This window comes from Danio rerio, chromosome 9, assembly GCF_052040795.2.
Source record: "Danio rerio strain M-AB ecotype USA chromosome 9, GRCz13ab, whole genome shotgun sequence".
In the NCBI taxonomy this organism is placed as follows: domain Eukaryota; kingdom Metazoa; phylum Chordata; class Actinopteri; order Cypriniformes; family Danionidae; genus Danio; species Danio rerio.
The window spans coordinates 2,256,618-2,276,799 of record NC_141029.1 but is presented as its reverse complement, the minus strand read 5'-3'; the positions used below and the strand labels follow the sequence as shown (position 1 = coordinate 2,276,799).

The 20,182-nt window shown below is 37.9% G+C and overlaps 1 long non-coding RNA gene across 1 annotated transcript; it reads left to right on the top strand.

Annotated features, from left to right (window-relative positions):
- The first annotated feature begins 434 nt into the window (after positions 1-434).
- On the top strand, positions 435-1,701 carry LOC147835200 (uncharacterized). Its single transcript, XR_015499145.1, has 2 exons — positions 435-533; positions 1,303-1,701. It is a non-coding gene; the product is annotated as an uncharacterized LOC147835200 (long non-coding RNA).
- The last annotated feature ends 18,481 nt before the right edge of the window (positions 1,702-20,182 follow it).

Genomic DNA, 20,182 nt, shown 5'->3' with positions numbered 1-20,182 from the left:
GGCGACCCCGGATTAATAAAGGGACTAAGCCGACAAGAAAATGAATGAATGACACACATTTTTGACCTAGTCATTTATTTATTTATTTATTTATTAAATACCTAAAAACTACCCAGGCTTATTCTGCAAATGTTTCTGGAGGCCGCAAAGTACAACTCAAATTTCTCTGATAAATAAAAAATTTCTCTGTATTGATATTGACATTTGACACATTCGACTTATTCATTCACAGCATTTATTCATTTTTTAAATACCTAAAAAGCTAGCCAAGATCGCTGGAGAACTACAAGTCTGCCACCAATTGAACTACAAATCCCATCTTACCTGTACTTTCACACCTGTTCCGGTTCAACTTTGATTGCAAAAACACACAGCTGAAGCTGTTCAGGACTAATCAAATGAGCTATAAAGACAGCGCGCACACACACGCACACACGTACATTGTGGCTTTGTCTTGTTTATCTGTTTAGTGAACTTTACGCTGCGTTCGCCGACCGAGTTTGAGTCCGGGGAAGAGCGGTTCCAGAAATCAGGTAAGACAAAAAACAGGTAAGACAAAAAAAAAAGAATCCAAAAAATAAAGCGAACGAGTTCATAACGGGGCGAGAATGCGGTGAAATCCGTAAACGCGGTCAAAATCGGATGAAGGCTTTTCTTTTTCTGCACGGCTTTCGTAAATCGTCGCTTGAGTTTAGGGAAGAAGAAGGAGGAAAAGGAGGAGGAGGGTGGCCGGGTCTTTCAGTCATTCATTCAGCCAGTTGCTCGATAGCGGCCTTCGGTGGCTTTTTACGCGAGAACAGCGCGGGCGCGAACGATGAGCGTAGGACGTATTTTGCGGCCTCCAGAAACGTCCACGAGGCTACATTTCCAGAATGAGGGTGGGTTGAAATATTCTGTAAACTAATTTAATTTTTAAACTTAAGACAAAAATTTGCATTGCCAAAACCATAACCATTCACTCATTAAAGCTCAATTTACATTCATAAAAGAATGTAAAAAGAGCAATTTTCAGTCTTCATATTATCATAAAACAATATCAATGCACGCTTCAATCATTATTTAAGTTTTGGCAGTTTAGTGGCTAATTCGTACGAATTCGTACAAGTTCAGTCGTAAGAAATTGTACGATTTTAAAAAGGAGGCATGGCACCTAACCCCACCCCTAAACCCAACCGTCATTGGGGGATGAGCAAATCGTACTAAAATGTACGAATTAGATTGTACGAATTCGTACGAATTAGCCACTACATGAAAAAGTTACGAATTGAGATTGTGTTGATTATTTTTTTTTTATATTTGTAGGAATGCTGTCTCTGCTGTACATGCGCAGCAACAACACACGCTGGAGATTCACAACACGACACCTTGAAGATATATAATCCTGCCTGTGATGTTTATTATAAGATGAACATGCATAAAGTCATGAGGTTATGAGATCAAGTTCTTCGAGGAGAGGCTGTGCTGCGCATTACAGCTCGTATTGATTTCAGTCGGCATAAAAAACCTTGGACGCAGGACGGTTCACTCTGCAGTTCTGCTGCCATTTTAAAATGCAGATGAACTTTAATAGAAAATGAAGAATTTCCATATTGATTTCCACAGGTGTTTTTCTCCTATAATGGATTTTGTTTGTGTTTTATGGTTTCCGAAAATGTCTTAATGCATATTTCTTCACATGATAAAAGCAGCGTGGTGTAGTTTTTTGTTTTTTTTTGGTGTTTGATAACCCGCGGTGTCCTGATCAGGGTATTCATGAAAAGATGAAACAGGGTGTAGCTTAAATCTGTAGCTTCAGGCGAAATCAGCACCCCTGCATTACACCACATGAACTCTTTCTATCCGCCTGATCCACATAATCAAACTTCAGCACACACACTCGGATATGTGGAGATGTGTTTCATATTCTGGCCTAAACTACTTAAGACTCAACAGGGTAAAGGATGTGTGTATATATATACATACATACATACATACATATATATATATATATATATATATATATATATACATATACACATACTCAGGTTGGATGTATATAAACATACTCAAGTTGGCTGTGGCGTTGATGCTCAGTTGGTACTAATAGACCCAAAGTGTGCCAAGAAAATCTCCCCCACACCATTACACCACCTGCAGCCTGAACCATTGATTCAGGGCAGGATGGATCCATGCTTTCATGTTGTTGATGCCAAATTCTGACCCGACCATCCGAATGTGTCAGCAGAAATGGAGACTCATCAGAGCAGCAACGTTTCTCCAATCTTCTATTGTCCAGTTTTGGTGAGTCTGTGTGAATTGTAGCCTCAGTTTCCTGTTCTTAGCTGACAGAAGCAGCACCCGGTGTGCTCTTCTGCTGCTGTAGCCCATCCGCCTCAAGGTTGGACGTGTTGTGTGTTCAGAGATGCTCTTCTGCAGAGCTCGGTTGTATCGAGTGCTTATTTGAGTTACTGTTGCCTTTCTATCAGCTGGAGCCAGTCTGGCCATTCTCCTCTGACCTCTGGCATCAACAAGGCATTTGCGCTCACAGAACTGCCGCTCACTGGATATTTCCTCTTTTTCAGACCATTCTCTGTAAACCCTAGAGATGGTTGTGTATGAAAATTCCAGTAGATCAGCAGTTTCTGAAATACTCAGAGCAGCCAGTCAGGCAGCAACAACCATGCCACGTTCAAAGTCACTTAAATCCCCTTTCTTCCCCATTCTGATGCTCAGTTCAAACTGCAGCAGATCGTCCTGACCTGACATGCCTAAATGCATTGAGCTGCTGCCATGTGATTGGCTGATTAGAAATATGCGGTAATGAGCAGTTAGACAGGTGTACCTAATAAAGTGGCCGCTGAGTACATACGTGTGTTAGATGTTTATATCATCTAAATGCTAATTTGGTCAGTTTTGGTGCACACTAGCTTATATAAGTATATCATTTGTATAGTATGTTTTACTTTTTTCTGGAGACACGACAGTATTTTTTGCTCATCTACAAAATGCTTCTTGATTTAACACTTTTTAGATATTTTGGCTTACAAACGAGACAAAAATTCTACGTACAAAAATCATGTTTTTTGCAGGTACCCCAATCTGTCCACACAGCGCTGATACACACTCTTTCACACTCATTTACTCAAGTGTACAGTGCACGTGAGCGCGCACGTGTCTCTCTGACCAGTGAAAGTGCGCGGGTAACGAAGTGCATGGATTGCTGGTGATTATGAAGTAGACTGGGATAAGCCCTGTTGTTATTATGCAGATTAGGCTGGCGATGCAGCATATTGTACAGATGCAGGGCAGCAGCTGCTGGTGCAGATGGCTGTTGTACGGCTCCATCAGCACACAGCTATTGTCTCCACTCCGATTGTTCTGAGGCTTCCCGACAACCCGGACGCAGTGAATTACGAAAGAGAAACGGCAAATTTATACACACACCAGGCCGTGGGGAAAAATTTATACACACACGCCAACATGGTGGCGCCAGTCAACTATACCGCGCGATGCAGTACTGCACACGCAGACATATGCCCAAGCACTGCTGGCAAAACCGCTGATGGAGAAAAGGAAATATTTGATTTGATAAATGTTGTGTTTACCCAGCAGCGCTTCATCGCATGCGTTTACATTCCTTGAAGTGTTTTAACAAGCATCTATCCTTCTATCAGTGTCGTGTATGCAGATGATGCAGTGTGGCGTTTCTGATGCGCAGGCCTCAAGTATAATTAATCCATACATTTAATTCATGATATCCCTGCTTTCATTTGGATAGGTGGTGCTGATCGACTCTACTTAATGAACAAATATGTTTAACACTTTAAATAAAAGGCTGTTTTGCTGCAGGCAGCTTAAAAGACTTCATTTTCATTTGGAGAATGAAGTCACATGCATTGCTCAGGTGTGAGCTTCCCGCTCAACAGAGTGTCAAAATCTTGCTGGTTCTGTGGGTCTCGTCTATCAACTCTGAGCTGTATTCTGTATTTTATATTGGATTCAAGTCAGGTGATTGGTTGGGCCATTCTACAGCTTGAGTTTCTTTCTCTGAAAGCATCCGAGAGTCGCCTGATCTATCTATCTATCTATCTATCTGTCTATCTATCTATCTATCTATCTATCTATCTATCTATCTATCTATCTATCTATCTATCTATCTATCTATCTATCTATCTATCTATCTATCTATCTATCTATCTATCTATCTATCTATCTATCTATCTATCTATCTATCCGTCTGTCTGTCCATCCATCCATCCATCTATTTATATGTCCATCTGTTTGTCTCTATCTATCTATCTATCTATCTATCTGTCTGTCTGTCTGTCTGTCCGTCCGTCCGTCCGTCCGTCCGTCCGTCCGTCCGTCCGTCCGTCCGTCCGTCCGTCCGTCCGTCCGTCCATCCATCCATCCATCCATCCATCCATCTATCTATCTATCTATCTATCTATCTATCTATCTATCTATCTATCTATCTATCTATCTATCTATCTATCCGTCTATCTATCCGTCTGTCTGTCCATCCATCCATCCATCTATTTATATGTCCATCTGTTTGTCTCTATCTATCTATCTATCTATCTATCTATCTATCTATCTATCTATCTATCTATCTATCTATCTATCTATCTATCTATCTATCTATCTATCTATCTATCTATCTATCTATCTATCTATCTATCTATCTATCTATCTGTCCGTTCGTCCGTCGGTTGGTCTGTCTGTCTGTCTATCTATCTATATATGCATCTTTCTGTCCATCCATCCATCCATCCATCCATGCATCTATCTATCTATCTATCTATCTGTCTGTCTGTCTGTCTGTCCGTCCGTCCGTCCGTCCGTCCGTCGGTCCGTCCGTCCGTCCGTCCGTCCGTCTACCTATCTATCTATCTATCTATCTATCCTGTCCATCCATCCATCCATCCTCTCACCCAGTCAAACTACAACACATAAGAGTTTCTCCAGAAGAAAGCTCTAATAGGAAATACTGGTTTAAAATGCATTGCTCAGTTAAACTTTATATTTAAAAAAACAAACAATATATGCGTGCTGAATTTCTCCGGCACTTTTTCCTCCCTCTTTGCCCTGGACGTGTCGAACGCAGCAAAGTCGACTGTGAAAGCGAGTTTTCATGCAAACCCTACAGTGACCCTCCACCCCAGCAGATCACACTGGACAAACTACACCTTTCCTCTGCTCACACTGACTGACCTGAACCCCGCCAGCGGCCTGGAACGTCCTTCATGAGCGGGCCGCGTCAGGGCGGTGCGGGGCTGGTTCATATGCAGATCTGTGTTGTCAGCTTTGCCCTCCAGGGGAATCGTGGCTTGTCCGCTGGATGGAGCAACTCTCCCCTGCTGCGCTGATCCCAGATCAGGTCTCTACAACCACTGAGACCTCCTGGCCCCGCTCAGACATCAACACACACACTACATGCTCCGTGTGCTGGGGAGGAGGTCACACACACACGCACACACACACACACAGACGTACAGTGGTAGTGGCAGTTAAACACAGTGTAGTGGTCAGAGAAGGTGATCATGATCTGATAGTACAGGCCGATACCTCTGACAGCAAGCATGACCTCTGACCTCACGCCCTGCCTCTTTTCTGCCTGTCTTTTTTATTAGGATTAATTAAAAAGAGGGAGAGAGAGATAAGGCTTGTGATGGTATACTATTTTCTTGTTGCGATTAATTGCGGAAGCATTTATTATTATTTATTCATGATCCTTATCAATGTTGATTTAAGCTGCAAAAAAAGATTACTATAACAGGTATGATGACGAAAAAACATGCTTAATTTAGTGCTTTATTGTATATACTCTACCTGACAAAAGTCTTGTCACCTATCCAAGTTTTAGAAACACCAAAAAATAACTTGAACTTCAATTATAAACTTTTTTTTTTCTTTTATAAATATTTCTTACATGATGTTGAACAGAATTCGGAATTGTTCACAGTAATTCAAATAATATTTATTCTTCTTGAGAAAGTCTTATTTGTATTATTTCAGCTAGAATAAAAGCAGTTTTAGGGTGCGTTCACACCTAGACTTTTGTCTCGTTTGCCCAGTTAGCGCGGTTCGTTTGGCATATGTGAAACCACCAATCGCGATCGGATCTATCTATCTATCTATCTATCTATCTATCTATCTATCTATCTATCTATCTATCTATCTATCTATCTATCTATCTATCTATCTATCTATCTATCTATCTATCTATCTATCTATCTATCTATCTATCTATCTTTCTTTCTTTTCGTTCATCTGTCTGTCCATCCATCCATTTATACATCCATCCATCCATCCATCCATTTCCATCATCCGTCCGTCTATCTGTCGGTCTGTCTATCCGTTGGTTGGTCTGTCTGTCTGTCTGTCTCCATCTATCTATCTATCTATCTATCTATCTATCTATCTATCTATCTATCTATCTATCTATCTGTCTGTCTGTCTGTCTGTCTGTCTGTCTGTCTGTCTGTCTGTCTGCGGTTCGTTTGGTATATGTGAAACCACCAATCGCGATCGGATCCGAGCCAAAACAATCGCTCGGAGTTCACCGGAATGAGGTGGTCTCAGTTCGATTGAAACAAACTCTGGAGCGGATCGATTGTAGAGTGAAAGTGATACGATCCGAGCCTGCAGGCCCGTGCATAGACCTTCCAAGGGGCTTGTGCAGGAGTAAAATTTTGAAAGGGGGGTGGGGGTGGTTTGTCGTGCGCTAACTGAAGAGCGGGCCGGGGTTGGTTTGGGTTTGGTTGGATTTGTCGAGCGAAAACTGAAGACCGTGGGGGGGGATTTGCTAGGGCACTTCAGCTCATTTTGGAAGGGCACTTTCGATCCAAGACTAAAAAGGGCATATGCACTGCACAGGTTGAGCACTGTGTGTGCATGTGCCTGCGAGCCCGGCTATATCACAGTGTTTTATGGATATGTAATACGGCTTTATGAAGAGAGAATTATATGTAGGGCGGTAGGTCATTCCAGACATCCCAAGTGTCCCGGAAGTTCCGGGAGTTTCCTGCAAATGCACAGAGACTTCTGGGCTGCATCCGAAACCACATACTTCCATACTATATAGTACGCTACAATCAGTTTGCGAGCAGAGTAGTATGTCCGAATTCATAGAATTTGAAAATCAGTATGCGAGAAGTAGTGACTTACTACATCCGGCGAGATTCTGAAGTGTGCATCCCATGCATGCTGCGCTATCCCATGATGCCCCGCAAGCGAATTCATGAATGGGAGTAAAGCGACGCAAATGACGCAGGTAGGTCACGTGACCATGACAAAATGGCGGATGTAGTACATCCGAATTCCATTCATACTTTTTACTTTCATACTGTATAGAACGTACTTTTCTAATGGCCGAGTAGTACGTTTAAATTCAAATGCAGTACCTACTGAGTATAAGGCGGTTTCAGACGCAGACTTTGCCTTGAGAAAGCAAACCGCACCAAGACCAAAGACCAACATTGTAACAATTTTAATCCCTGTTTCGGAACAAATGAATTGATTCACAGTTGTGAAAGCACCATTAAATATATTTTTAAACCATTTTAAGGTCAATTTTATTAAGCAATATCTGTTTTGACCACTGTTATACAATGACTTGCATAGTTACCCTAACTTTAAACTAATTAACCTACTTAGGGCTTTAAATGTCACTTTAAGCTGAATACTAGTGACTTAAAGATTGTCTAGTCAAATATTATTTGCTGTCATCATGGCAAAGAGAAAAGAAATCAGTTATTAGAAATGAGTTGTCAAAACTATTATGATTAGAAACGTGCTGATAAAAATCTTTCTGTCAAACAGAAATTGGGGGATAAAATATACAGGGGGGTTCAGACTAAACAAATGTTTCAAGCTAATTAAATTGCAAAAGAATGATACAGTACAATTGGTAAGCATTAGTGTGCCTCATACAGGTGAGTGGGCCTGACAAACCACCTGTAGAAACACACTTCTCGCTATGAAAAATTGTACATAATTCCTCACTCTAGATTTACATCCATTCATAAAATGTTTTTTTTTGGCTTAGTGCCTTTATTAAACTTGGGTTGCCACAGCGGAATGTACCACCAACTTATCCACTCATCCAGCAAATGATTTATGCCCTTCCAGCTGTAACCCAACACTGGGAAACCCAAAGACTCTTGCATTCACACACATACACTACGGACATTTTAGCTTACCCAATTCCCCTATAGCGCATGTGTTTGGACTGTAAGGGAAAACCGAAGCACCTGAAGGAAACCCACGCCAACATGGGAAGAACATGCAAACTCCACACAGAAATGCCAACTGACCCAGCCGAGGCTCGAACCAGCATCTTTCTTGCTGTGGGGCGACTGTGCTACCCACTGAGCCACCATGACTCCACTAGATTCACATTTATATTCAAATTAAAAGTTAATGGGTAAACCGTAAGAGTTCGAAGGAACGTGTTTTAAATGACAACACATATTTCGGGGCCATACTGTGATCTGCAGTGTGTTTTTTAATATGTGATCAAATGATTCCTGTTTGAAATACGACATTTGTTTTGCTGTAGAAACCATTCATTAATTTTCCTGCAGCTAAGTCCCTTGTTTATCAGGTGTCGCCACAGCGGAATGAACCACCAACTATTCCAGCATATGTTTTACGCAGCAGATGCACTTCCAGCAAAACAGTATTAGGAAATATATAAACCATGATCACACTAAATGGTATTTTAGCTGGCGTCTTCTGTATTATTATTTATTGTGTTTTGCTCTAAACACATTTTAAAGCACAGATGAAATATGATTAGCTTCATGTTACATTTTTATATCATATTTTTAAGGCTTGATAAACCCTTTACTGTCCTAATCCTGTATTTCTATACAAATTAAATGTATTTTACAGTCCACTATTGATTACTTACAGTCATAAAAGAAAGTATGAACACAACTCCTCTCTATAAGCTTCATTATTTAAAGAAGAACTATTTTGCCCCTTTTTACAAGATGTAAATTAAGTCTCTGATGTCTCTAGAGTGTGTGTATGTTCAGTTTTAGCTCAAAATACCACACTTATAATGTTTTATAACTCTTTGAAATTGACCCTTTTAGGCTTTGATCCTAATTGTGGCGTTTTGGTGACTGTCACTTTAAATTTAAATGAGATAATGTTTTTATTTTTTAAAGAGGGCGGAGCTACAAATGCCTGTGTGTCAGCATAGTGGCAGATTCATAACAAGACGAACATAATATGCTAATGAGGGAGAGATGGTCACTAGTGGGCGGGGCTTTCCCCCTCTGATGACATCACACAAAGTGAGAATGTCAATCAAAGTGTTTCTGCAGACTGTTTTTATCAAGTCTGATTATAAAATATTGAAATAAAATAAATTTGACCGTTAGAAACTGTGTTTAAACCCATTATAAAGGTGTTTTTTGCATGATAGGTCCCCTTTTTTTTAGAGTTTTACTCATTCAAGGGTTAAAGAAATGCTGCTTTAAAGCATCCGTCTCTATGCAGGATTAAATGTGCTGTTCAATAGCATTGTTCTCACAAAGAAAATGAGAAATAGGCTGATTAACAAATGTCTCCCTCTTCATATTTCCTATTTTGAGAACGTATTGATGCAAATCTTTCAAATCTTGTGCTTAGCTTCGGGCACATTGTATTCAAAAAGCCGAAGCACTCTTAAACTGGATCACACGCATATCAGGGTAATTTATTTCCACTTTATTCCCGTGGATAGATTCAGAAGGTATATTTGGCAGCAGTGCCTTTCCATATCAAAAGTAAATTCAACTTCTCCCTGACATATTAAAGTACAAAGTTTTGCAACATTTTCCACAGGCAAACTTCCACTGTCCCAAATTATAAAGGAAAACAGACAAGACGGCTTCAGCAAACAAGGCACTCTGTGTCTCTCTGTGTAGGAAAATGCAGAGACTTTTATTATTCTCCATCACTTAAAAAAGACAAGTGCTGAAGTATATTCAATTTATTCGCAGAATACACATGTAAAGTAATATACTAAACTACTTGACTGTTAAAATCATCCTAAAATTTAAACTATATTATTAATGCACCAAGCTGTACTGTATGTATTTATAATTGTCAATCAGTTGATTTGCATTACAAAGTGACTATTATATTATATTATATTATATTATATTATATTATATTATATTATATTATATTATATGAGAAAACTATATTTTGATTTTAATGACAATTAAAATATAGTTTTCTGATTATACAAATACATAGTGTTTTATATATATACACAGTGTATGTATGTATGTATGTATGTATATATATATATATATATATATATATATATATATATATATATATATATATATATATATATAATTTAATAATAGAATTTTCTGTTTAACGGAGAGAAGATTTTCTTCAACACATTTCTAATTATAACAGTTTTAATAACTCATCTTTAATAAATGATTTAGTTTGTCTTTTCCATGATGACAGTAAATATTATTTTATACTTTTTATATTATTATTATTTATATTATTTTATATTATTTTACTAGATATTCTTTAAGACACTTTTATAGAGCTTAAGTGACATTTAAAGACTTCACTTGGTTAATTAGGGTAACTAGGCAGGTTAGGGTTATTAGGCAAGTAATTGTATAACGATGGTTTGTTCTGTAGACTATAAAAAATTAAAAGCTGCTTTTATTCTAGCCAAAATTAAATAAATATTTAAACCTAATATTTAATCACCAATTTCTAATATAATTTGTTTTGTCTTTACTACTTGTTTTGGAAGAGTTTTTAACTTAAAGTCCAATATAAAGTCTTAATTACGTTCGGTTAATTAGGCTACTCATATAGTTTTGTTGTTGTTTGTTGTTGTTGTTGTTGTTGTTGTTGTTGTTGTTGTTGTTGTTGTTGTTGTTGTTGTTTAAACCAATTTAAATAAAATAAGTAATAAAACTTTCTCCAGAAGAAAGATATAATAGTAAAATGTTCAATTGTTTAAATGCTTCCAAACATTTCAAATGCAAAACATTAACCATTTCACAGCAGGGCTACAAACACAGTTTTAAGTTGCATCAAATGACCTTTTCTAGTCAGCTCAATTTACATTAATCAAACTGATTAAAAAATATGAAGTTTAAATTAGTAAAACTTTAAAAAAAAATTGCTTAATCCTGATAACTTATTAAAACAAGCTATATGAATATGTTTTGTCTTGACTTTTTGTCATTACATTTTAAACAGTGTGGTAAATTCAGAATTAGTTTGTTACAGTTTCATTCCAGTTACACTGAATGATGATAAAACATTATTTTATCAAGAGGTTTCATACACCAAAGATATCTGAAACATTAAAGGAGAATTCAAAGAATTATTTTTGCTGCTTGTTCAAACTACTTATTTTAAATGAGTTGAAACAATACCATTATTAATTTATTTGGAGACAACTTAACTGTAATATTAATTAATTAATTCATTTTCCCTTATTTATCAGGAGTCGAATGTTTTACGCATATGTTTTATGCAGCGGATGTCCTTCCAGCTGCAACCCAGTTATGGGAAACACCCATACACACACAAACGCTCATACACTCCAACCAATTTAGTTTATATAATTCCCCTATAGTGCATGTGTTTGGACTGTGGGGGAAACCGGAGCACCCGGAGGAAACCCACATTAATACAGGAAGAACATGCAAACTCCACACAGGAATGCCAACTGACCCAGACAGGACTTGATCCAGCAACCTTCTGAACCTTCTAAAATTGTAAAATCTATTGTTTTGAGTAACCTTACTTGTTTTTTACAAATTTAAGTGGATAAAAGAGGTTTAAATAAAATATCAATTAAAAAAAATTAAAATAAAATGAATGCTAAACAGATAAATGTGAACAAACTGTTTTCACCACAGCCGCTCAATATTTTAGGTTAAACGCACCACAGTGGCGTCCATCAGAAGCACCTTCAGATCCGGGTGGAGGAGGTGTGCATGGAGGAGCAGGTTTCCCACAGCTGGGCCGCTCCATCAGCTCTTTAAAGAGGCTCCTCGGGGACCCGGCGCTCCTCCCAGACTCTGACATGTACACCGCTTGTCATATGGTCCAATTTGGTCAATACGGTCACACTGCTGCTGCGTTACAATAGATTAACCAGACGCTCACACACACACACAAAAAACAGGACAATATTTGGGGTTTGCAAGCAAAATCTTGAGCGCATTACAGAATATACATTAGAGAAGACTACACAGCCCCAAGACGCACTCACACAATGACTTTTCCTGCTTGTTTGAACAACTTATTATAAATGAGTTGAAACAACACAATTATTTTAAGTTTATTTTCAACAACTTAATTATGTTCAATCTACTTAAATTTGTAAAAACAATTTGGTCAACTTTATCGATTTGTGTTGGGACGACATGAAGGATTTGTGTGGATGCCAGTGTATCAATCAATTGAAGAACTGCATTGGTGTATTATCACACTCCTTTATTTATCCGCCGCTGATACTGAATACACTTTGTGATAAACTGCATGCGCACAAACAAAAATCAGGAGTGTTTAGTCAGCAAAATCCCCGAGCCTGTCAATTAATATGTCGTTTACACCCCATTCAGCCTTAAAATGCATGTTTAAATTTGATTAAAGCCCGTCTGTTAAAGTCCTACGACCATCCTAAGATCTCTAAAACAAAGATGCCTTTTCTTGATGCAAAGAAATCTGTGGTTCTTGAAACTAATGAACACAGCAGAAGTCAACGATTTATTTGAAGCATTTAGCCTGACATGTTCACTGCTCCAAACTGTTTATTAAAATAAAATATATTGTGTTCAACAAGGAGAAAAAAATAGTTTTTAACCTCTACATTTAAAAAGAAGATATTTTAGAGCAATAATATCGTGAAACCGGGATATATTTATGCAAGGTTATCATACAACCAGAATCTTATAGTAGCTATTGCCTAACATGCACACAAACAAAAGTCATGAGAGTTTAGTTAGCAAAAGACCCGAGCCTTTTAATTAATTTCTTCACACCCCATTCAGCCTCGAAAATCATGTTTAAATTGGATTAAAGCCTGTCTAATTGCTACGTCCATCCTAAGATCTCCAAAAGAAAGATCTCCAAAGATGCCTTCTCTAGATGTAAAGAAATCTGTGGTTTTTTAAACTAATAAAGACAGCAGAAGTCAATGATATTCAAATGATTTAGCCTGACATGTTTACTGCTCCAAAATATTCCTTAAAATAAAATATATTGTGTTCAACGAGGAAAAAATGTTGTTGTTTTAATACTCTGACATTGAAAAAGAAGATATTTTAGAGCAATAATATCGTGAAACCATGATATTTTTATACAAGGTTATACCACAAGAATCTTATGGCAGCCCATGCCTAACATGCACACACACAAAAATCAGGAGAGTTTAGTTAGCAAAAGCCCCGAGCCTTTCAATTAATTTCTTTACACCCCATTCAGCCTCGAAAATCATGTTTAAATTTGATTAAAGCCTGTCTAATTGCTACGTCCATCCTAAGAAAAGAAAGATCTCCAAAGATGCCTTTTCTAGAATCTGTGTTTTTGAAACGAATGAAGACAGCAGAATTCAATGATATATTTCAATTATTTAACCTGCTCTAAAATATTTCTTCAAATAAATTATACTGTGGTCAATGAGAGGAAAAATTGTTGTTGTTTTTTACTCAGACATTTAAAAAGAACCTATTTTAGATCAGGAATCGCAATACCATAACACCGTGATGTTTTTGATCTAAGGTTATCATATCAACAGAAATTTACACAAACCCGGAGTGTTTAGTCAGCAAGAGCCCCGAGCCTGTCAATTATTATGTCATTTACACCCATTCAGCCCCAAAAAGCATGTTTAAATTTGATTAAATCCTGTTTATTTAAGTGTTACTTCAATCCAAAGACAAAAAAAGATCTCCAAAGATGCCTTTTCAAGGTGTAACGAAATCTGTGGTTTTTGAAACTAATAAAGACAGCAGAAGTCAATGATTTATTTTAATGATTTAGCATAACATGTTTACTGCTCCAAAATATTCCTTAAAATAAAATATATTGTGTTCAATGAGAGGAATAAAGTAGTTTTTTACCCTGACATTTAAAAAGAACCTATTTTAGAGCAATAAAACAGTGAAACCATGATATATTTAATCTAAAGTAATCATACCATCAGAATCTTTTACCTAATAAAGATCAGCAGTGTTTAGTCAGCAAAATCCCCGAGCCTGTCAATTAATATGTCGTTTACACCCCATTCAGCCTTAAAATGCATGTTTAAATTTGATTAAAGCCCGTCTGTTAAAGTCCTACATTCATCCTAAGATCATCCAAAACAAAGATCTCCAAAGATGCCTTTTCTAGATGCAAAGAAATCTGTGGTTTTTAAAACTAATAAAGAAAGCAGAAGTCAATGATTTATTTTAAACATTTAGCCTGTTTACTGCTCCAGACTGTTTCTTAAAACAAAATATATTGTGTTCAACAAGGAGAAAAAGACTATTTTTAACCTTTACATTTATAAAAAAAGATATTTTAGAGCAATAATATTGTGAAACCGTGAAATATTTATGCAAGGTTATCATACCACCAGAATCTTATAGTAGCCCATGCCTAACATGCACGCAAACAAGTCATGAGAGTTTAGTTAGCAAAAGACCCGAGCCTTTTAATTAATTTCTTTACACCCCATTCAGCCTCGAAAATCATGTTTAAATTTGATTAAAGCCTGTCTAATTGCTACGTCCATCCTAAGATTCCCAAAGATGCCTTTTCTAGATGCAAAGAAATCTGTGGTTTTTAAAACTAATAAAGACAGCAGAAGTCAACGATTTATTTGAAGCATTTAGCCTGACATGTTTACTGCTCCAAAATATTCCTTAAAATAAAATATATTGTGTTCAACGAGGAGAAAAAGTTGTTGTTTTTATACTCTGACATTTAAAAAGAAGATATTTCAGAGCAATAATACAGTGAAACCGTGATGTTTCTATCCAAGGTTCTCACACCTTTAGAATCTTATACCGGTTCATGGCTGAGAAAAATCAAGAGTGTTTAGGCAGCAAAAGCCCCGAGTCTGTCAACTAACATGTCATCATGTCATATGCTGTTAATAATTAAGCCTGACATGTTTACTGCTCCAAAATATTCTTTAAAATAAAATATATTGTGTTGAAAGGGGGCAAACGCTGCTCTTTTTACACTCACATTTAAAAAGAACCAAATTTAGAAGAGTAATGGCATGACACCCTGATATATTGTTATCTATAGGTCATCATACCGTCAGAATCTTACACTGGCTCATGCCTAACAAAAATCAGGAGTGTTTAGTCAGCAAAAGCCCCGAGCCTGTCAATTAATATGTCGTTTACACCCCATTCAGCCTTAAAATGCATGTTTAAATTTGATTAAAGCCTGTCTGTTAAAGTCCTACGACCATCCTAAGATCTCCAAAAGAAAGATCTCCAAAGATGCCTTTTCTAGATGCAAAGAAATCTGTGGTTTTTAAACTAATAAAGACAGCAGAAGTCAACGATTTATCCAAATGATTTAGCCTGACATGTTTACTGCTCCAAAATATTCCTTAAAATAAAATATATTGTGTTGAAAGGGGGCAAACACTGCTCTTTTTTACACTCACATTTAAAAAGAACCAAATTTAGAAGAGTAATGGCATGACACCCTGATATATTGTTATCTATAGGTCATCATACCGTCAGAATCTTACACTGGCTCATGCACCAACAAAAATCAGGAGTGTTTAGTCAGCAAAAGCCCCGAGCCTGTCAATTAATATGTCGTTTACACCCCATTCAGCCTCAAAGAGCATGTTTAAATTTGATTAAAGCCTGTCTGTTTAAGTGCTACTTCCAATAAAAGCGGTGAATCGGGTGAAAGGGATTAGTGTCTGTCGCACAAAGCCGGTCCCCGAAGTGCTCTTTTGACTCTTGTGTTGTCGCAGATCCAGCCGTGGGGGCCGATCTGATTGGAGGGCCCCGAGGGGAGGGCCCGCCCGGTCACCAGGGCATTGTTAGCGCCGTCAAAGTGGCCTAAGAAGAATGGCTGATTATGCAGCTACATCCAGCGCCCGGCGCTAACAGGGAGCGGATTTGAATTTCTAACACAGCAGATGTTTGCTGGGCTCCTCCGCGCACCACTGTTATGCTAATGTCTCAGTGCTTCCCCTCAACCCGGTCCTGGAAGTCATCAGAGCAAACACGCACAGATCCCTCTGTCAAACTCATAATTGGCCATTATTGATATTAATTAACATTTTTCGCACCCCCGTCCCCGTTCCTTGACCCGGTATCTGTTAGTAAATCTAGTTAGCGTGGGGCCATTAGAGGCGTCGAAATCCAAGGGACCTCATGCTAGTCACAAGCCATTTATCAGAAAGCAACACGGGCCAATTAGCGCGGCGTGCAGACAGTCGTCTTGATTCAACGCTGACTACTTTTTGATCGCCGTTATAAATTGCTAATAGTGGGCGATCGGACGACATTTACAAAAAAGCAGCCCTGTGATGACGTCCTCCGCAGGTCAATCAAAAGTAATGAGCATGGGTTACGCGACCGCAACAACACACGCTGTGAGAAATCCTAAAATCGGCGGCAGCGCTTGGTATCGAATACCCCGTCCCATTATTCTCCAATAAGGCGCTTAAAGTTTTTATCGCCGCAGATCAAGAGATCATAATAGGAGCATATTGACAGATATTTTTTTCCCCTCGCAATGCTCAGAGGGACCGGCTGCAGCAGGAAAATATATCAGAAGCCTATCATCAGTGCTGGGATCTCCGGTGTAAAATCGATAGTGAAGCATAGAGAGCTGGAGTTTTCACCGCTCCTCTCCGTCATTTAAAAAAGACTGCACCCCCCCTCCACCCCTCCTCGGGGGACTTGGTAACTTAGCAACCATGCCGTTTCTGCGATTAAGTATACAGTAGCGTAATGCCATTGTTGTTTCCGCGGCCTTTTGTTTAGCGAATATTGATGTGAGAAGGGTGAAGATTAAATGCTCAGAGTTTACACCTGAAGGCAACTTTACTCCTTCAGTTCTTCACTGACAAGATCTCAGGTGATCCATACAGTGATGATACAGCTGAAGTCAGAGTTATTAGTCCTATTAGTAAACTTTTAGAAATTTTCCTAAATGACGTTGAACAGATTCAGGAATTTTTCACAGTATTTCCTATCATATTTTTTCTTATGGAGAAAGTCTTATTTGTTTAGTCCTCCTGTCGTGTTCACATCCTGCCCCTTACTTTAGTGTTCCCGGTCAAAAGTGACCGGTCTGTTTTAACTGCTCTTATATTAGCACAAAAATAAGCTGTGAATTTAGCTGTGAACAATGTCTCAAAGTAGATAAAAATGGGCGTTAAAAATATACAAAATGAACAACATATGAGAGAAATCAAAATACTTTGTTTCATTACTAATAGACAGCTTGCTAAAATAACTATCACAGGGTCTGACCAAACAACATTTTAATCCATCTGAATGATTTATCAACCAGCAAAGCACGAACAAAATGCTGTCCTTTACTGTGTTCTGAGTGATCACATTTTCAGTCCTTCAATTGCACTATATTAGCGTACTAATATAGGGAATAGTGACTTAGAGTATATACGGTGAGCATGGACACAGAACTAGCACTAGTTATACTTTGGTCATTTTTGAGCGAGATAATTACGGTCTAAAATAATAAATAATTGTTGCTAAGTTAAGCTAAAAGTGCTCCTGCTGGACTAGAGATTGGCTGAGCGGAGATTGGCAGAAAGAAAGAAAGAAAGAAAGAAAGAAAGAAAGAAAGAAAGAAAGAAAGAAAGAAAGAAAGAAAGAAAGAAAGGAAGGAAGAAAGAAGGAAAGAAAGAAAGAAAGGAGGAAAGGAAGAAAGAAAGAAAGAAAGAAAGAAAGAAAGAAAGGAAGAAAGGAAGTAAGGAAGAAAGAAAGAAAGAAAGAAAGAAATGAAGGAAGGAAGAAAGAAAGAAAGAAAGAAAGAAAGAAAGAAAGAAAGAAAGAAAGAAATGAAGAAAGAAAGAAAGAAAGAAAGAAAGAAAGAAAGAAATGAAGGAAGAAAGGAAGGAAGAAAGAAGGAAAGAAAAAAAGAAATAAAGGAAGGAAGGAAGAAAGAAAGAAAGAAAGAAAGAAAGAAAGAAAGAAAGAAAGAAAGAAAGAAAGGAAGAAAGAAAGAAAGAAAGGAAGGAAGGAAGGAAGGAAGAAAGAAAGAAAGAAAGAAAGAAAGAAAGAAAGAAAGAAAGAAAGAAAGAAAGAAAGGAAGGAAGGAAGGAAGGAAGGAAGGAAGGAAGGAAGGAAGAAAGGAAGGAAGGAAGGAAGGAAGGAAGGAAGGAAGGAAGAAAGAAAGAAAGAAAGAAAGAAAGAAAGAAAGAAAGGAAGGAAGGAAGGAAAGAAGGAAGAAAGAAAGAAAGGAAAGAAGGAAGGAAGGAAGGAAGGAGGGAAAGAAGGAAGGAAGGAAGGAAGGAAGAAAGAAAGAAAGAAAGAAAGAAAGAAAGAAAGAAAGAAAGAAAGAAAGAAAGAAAGGAAGGAAGGAAGGAAGGAAGGAAGGAAGGAAGAAAGAAAGAAAGAAAGAAAGAAAGAAAGAAAGAAAGAAAGGAAGGAAGGAAGGAAGGAAGGAAGGAAGGAAGGAAGGAAGGAAGGAAGAAAGAAAGAAAGAAAGAAAGAAAGAAAGAAAGGAAGGAAGGAAGGAAGGAAAGAAGGAAGAAAGAAAGAAAGGAAAGAAGGAAGGAAGGAAGGAAGGAGGGAAAGAAGGAAGGAAGGAAGGAAGGAAAGAAGGAAGGAAGGAAGTAAGGAAGGAAAGAAGGAAGGAAGAAAGGAAACCAACCAACCAACCAACAACTTTTTTCTGTCGGCTTAGTCTCTATTTCAGAGGTCAACAGTTGTGCCTCCAATTAATTCAAATGTTGTCATCTGAGTTGTCAATTAATTCACCGTCATCTGAGCTTTTTCAGAGACGCCCCTAGTAGCAAAGAATTTTGGCCTAGATTTGGCATACAGCTGGCACAGCGGGCACTGGCATAAAGCATGTGGGCCAAACATGGCCCGTGTTTGGCAGAGGTGGCGCCGTCTTTAATGCGGCACACAAAATGTAATACTCAGTGTTTGGCCCAGATTTTAAAAATTGGTATGTGGGCCATGTGAGTTTGGCCAGTCTTGACCCACATTTAAAATACATTAAAATCATTTTTGAGTGAAGAAAAAAATTCTACCAATCAGGTCACTTTGAGAAAAACATGCCCATAGTGTGCCTAAAGCGCAACGCTTCATGGGTTTATCAATTTTATTGCAATCGTGACAAACCAACCTGTCCGGCCCAGTTCAGGCCTAGTTATGAGACTTGACCCAGATATGGTCCGTGTTTGGCCCTTGTCTGGAAGCCAGATTTGGTCCAGTCATGTACCGTAATTCACTGCGGCACGTGGGCCAAGCAAAACCTGATTGTTTGGGCCAGAGAAATGTTGCTATGAGGCATAATAATCTTATTGTATGTAAACTTGACTTTCAAGAAATGTTATAACAATTTCTCAAAAATGATATCTCTCAAAATTCTGCTATTAATCATAACAGAAACACGTGCGATAATCCTGATTTACCTAAAAGAGAAAAAGCTTAATCTCATTAACATAAAACATTTTTAAAAACCTTAAAAACTAAACCTTTTTATATAGAGTGTGTAAACTTCTGTTGTAAATACTATAGTATACAGACTGTATAATACACTGTACCTTATATACAATAGCATTTACTATAGATTACTGTCATATATTTTATATATCTTAGTCAGAACAAAAGCTGCAGACCTACACTGTAATAAAATGCTCAGTTTTCACAATCGGTTTGTGTTGGGACAACATGAAGGAATTAAGTCAACTTACTGACCTTCAAATATAGGTGAATTGAACATAAAACAGTTAAGTTGTCCTCCCAAAAAAACTCCAAAATTGTGTTGGTTCAGTTCATTTTAAATACGTAGATTAAGCAAGCAGTCAATGTCATTTTTGGATTACGTACCTCTAGTCACATTTCTGCAGAGCGCCAAATAAGTCACAGGAGGTACGTTTTTTGCAGTTTTTGTTTTCGTGAATCCACCAGAGGTTGCTGTGTATGCCTTTTCAGATCTCAAATTTCTCTAGTGAGGGCCGTTCATGCCTGCTGCTCTCGCG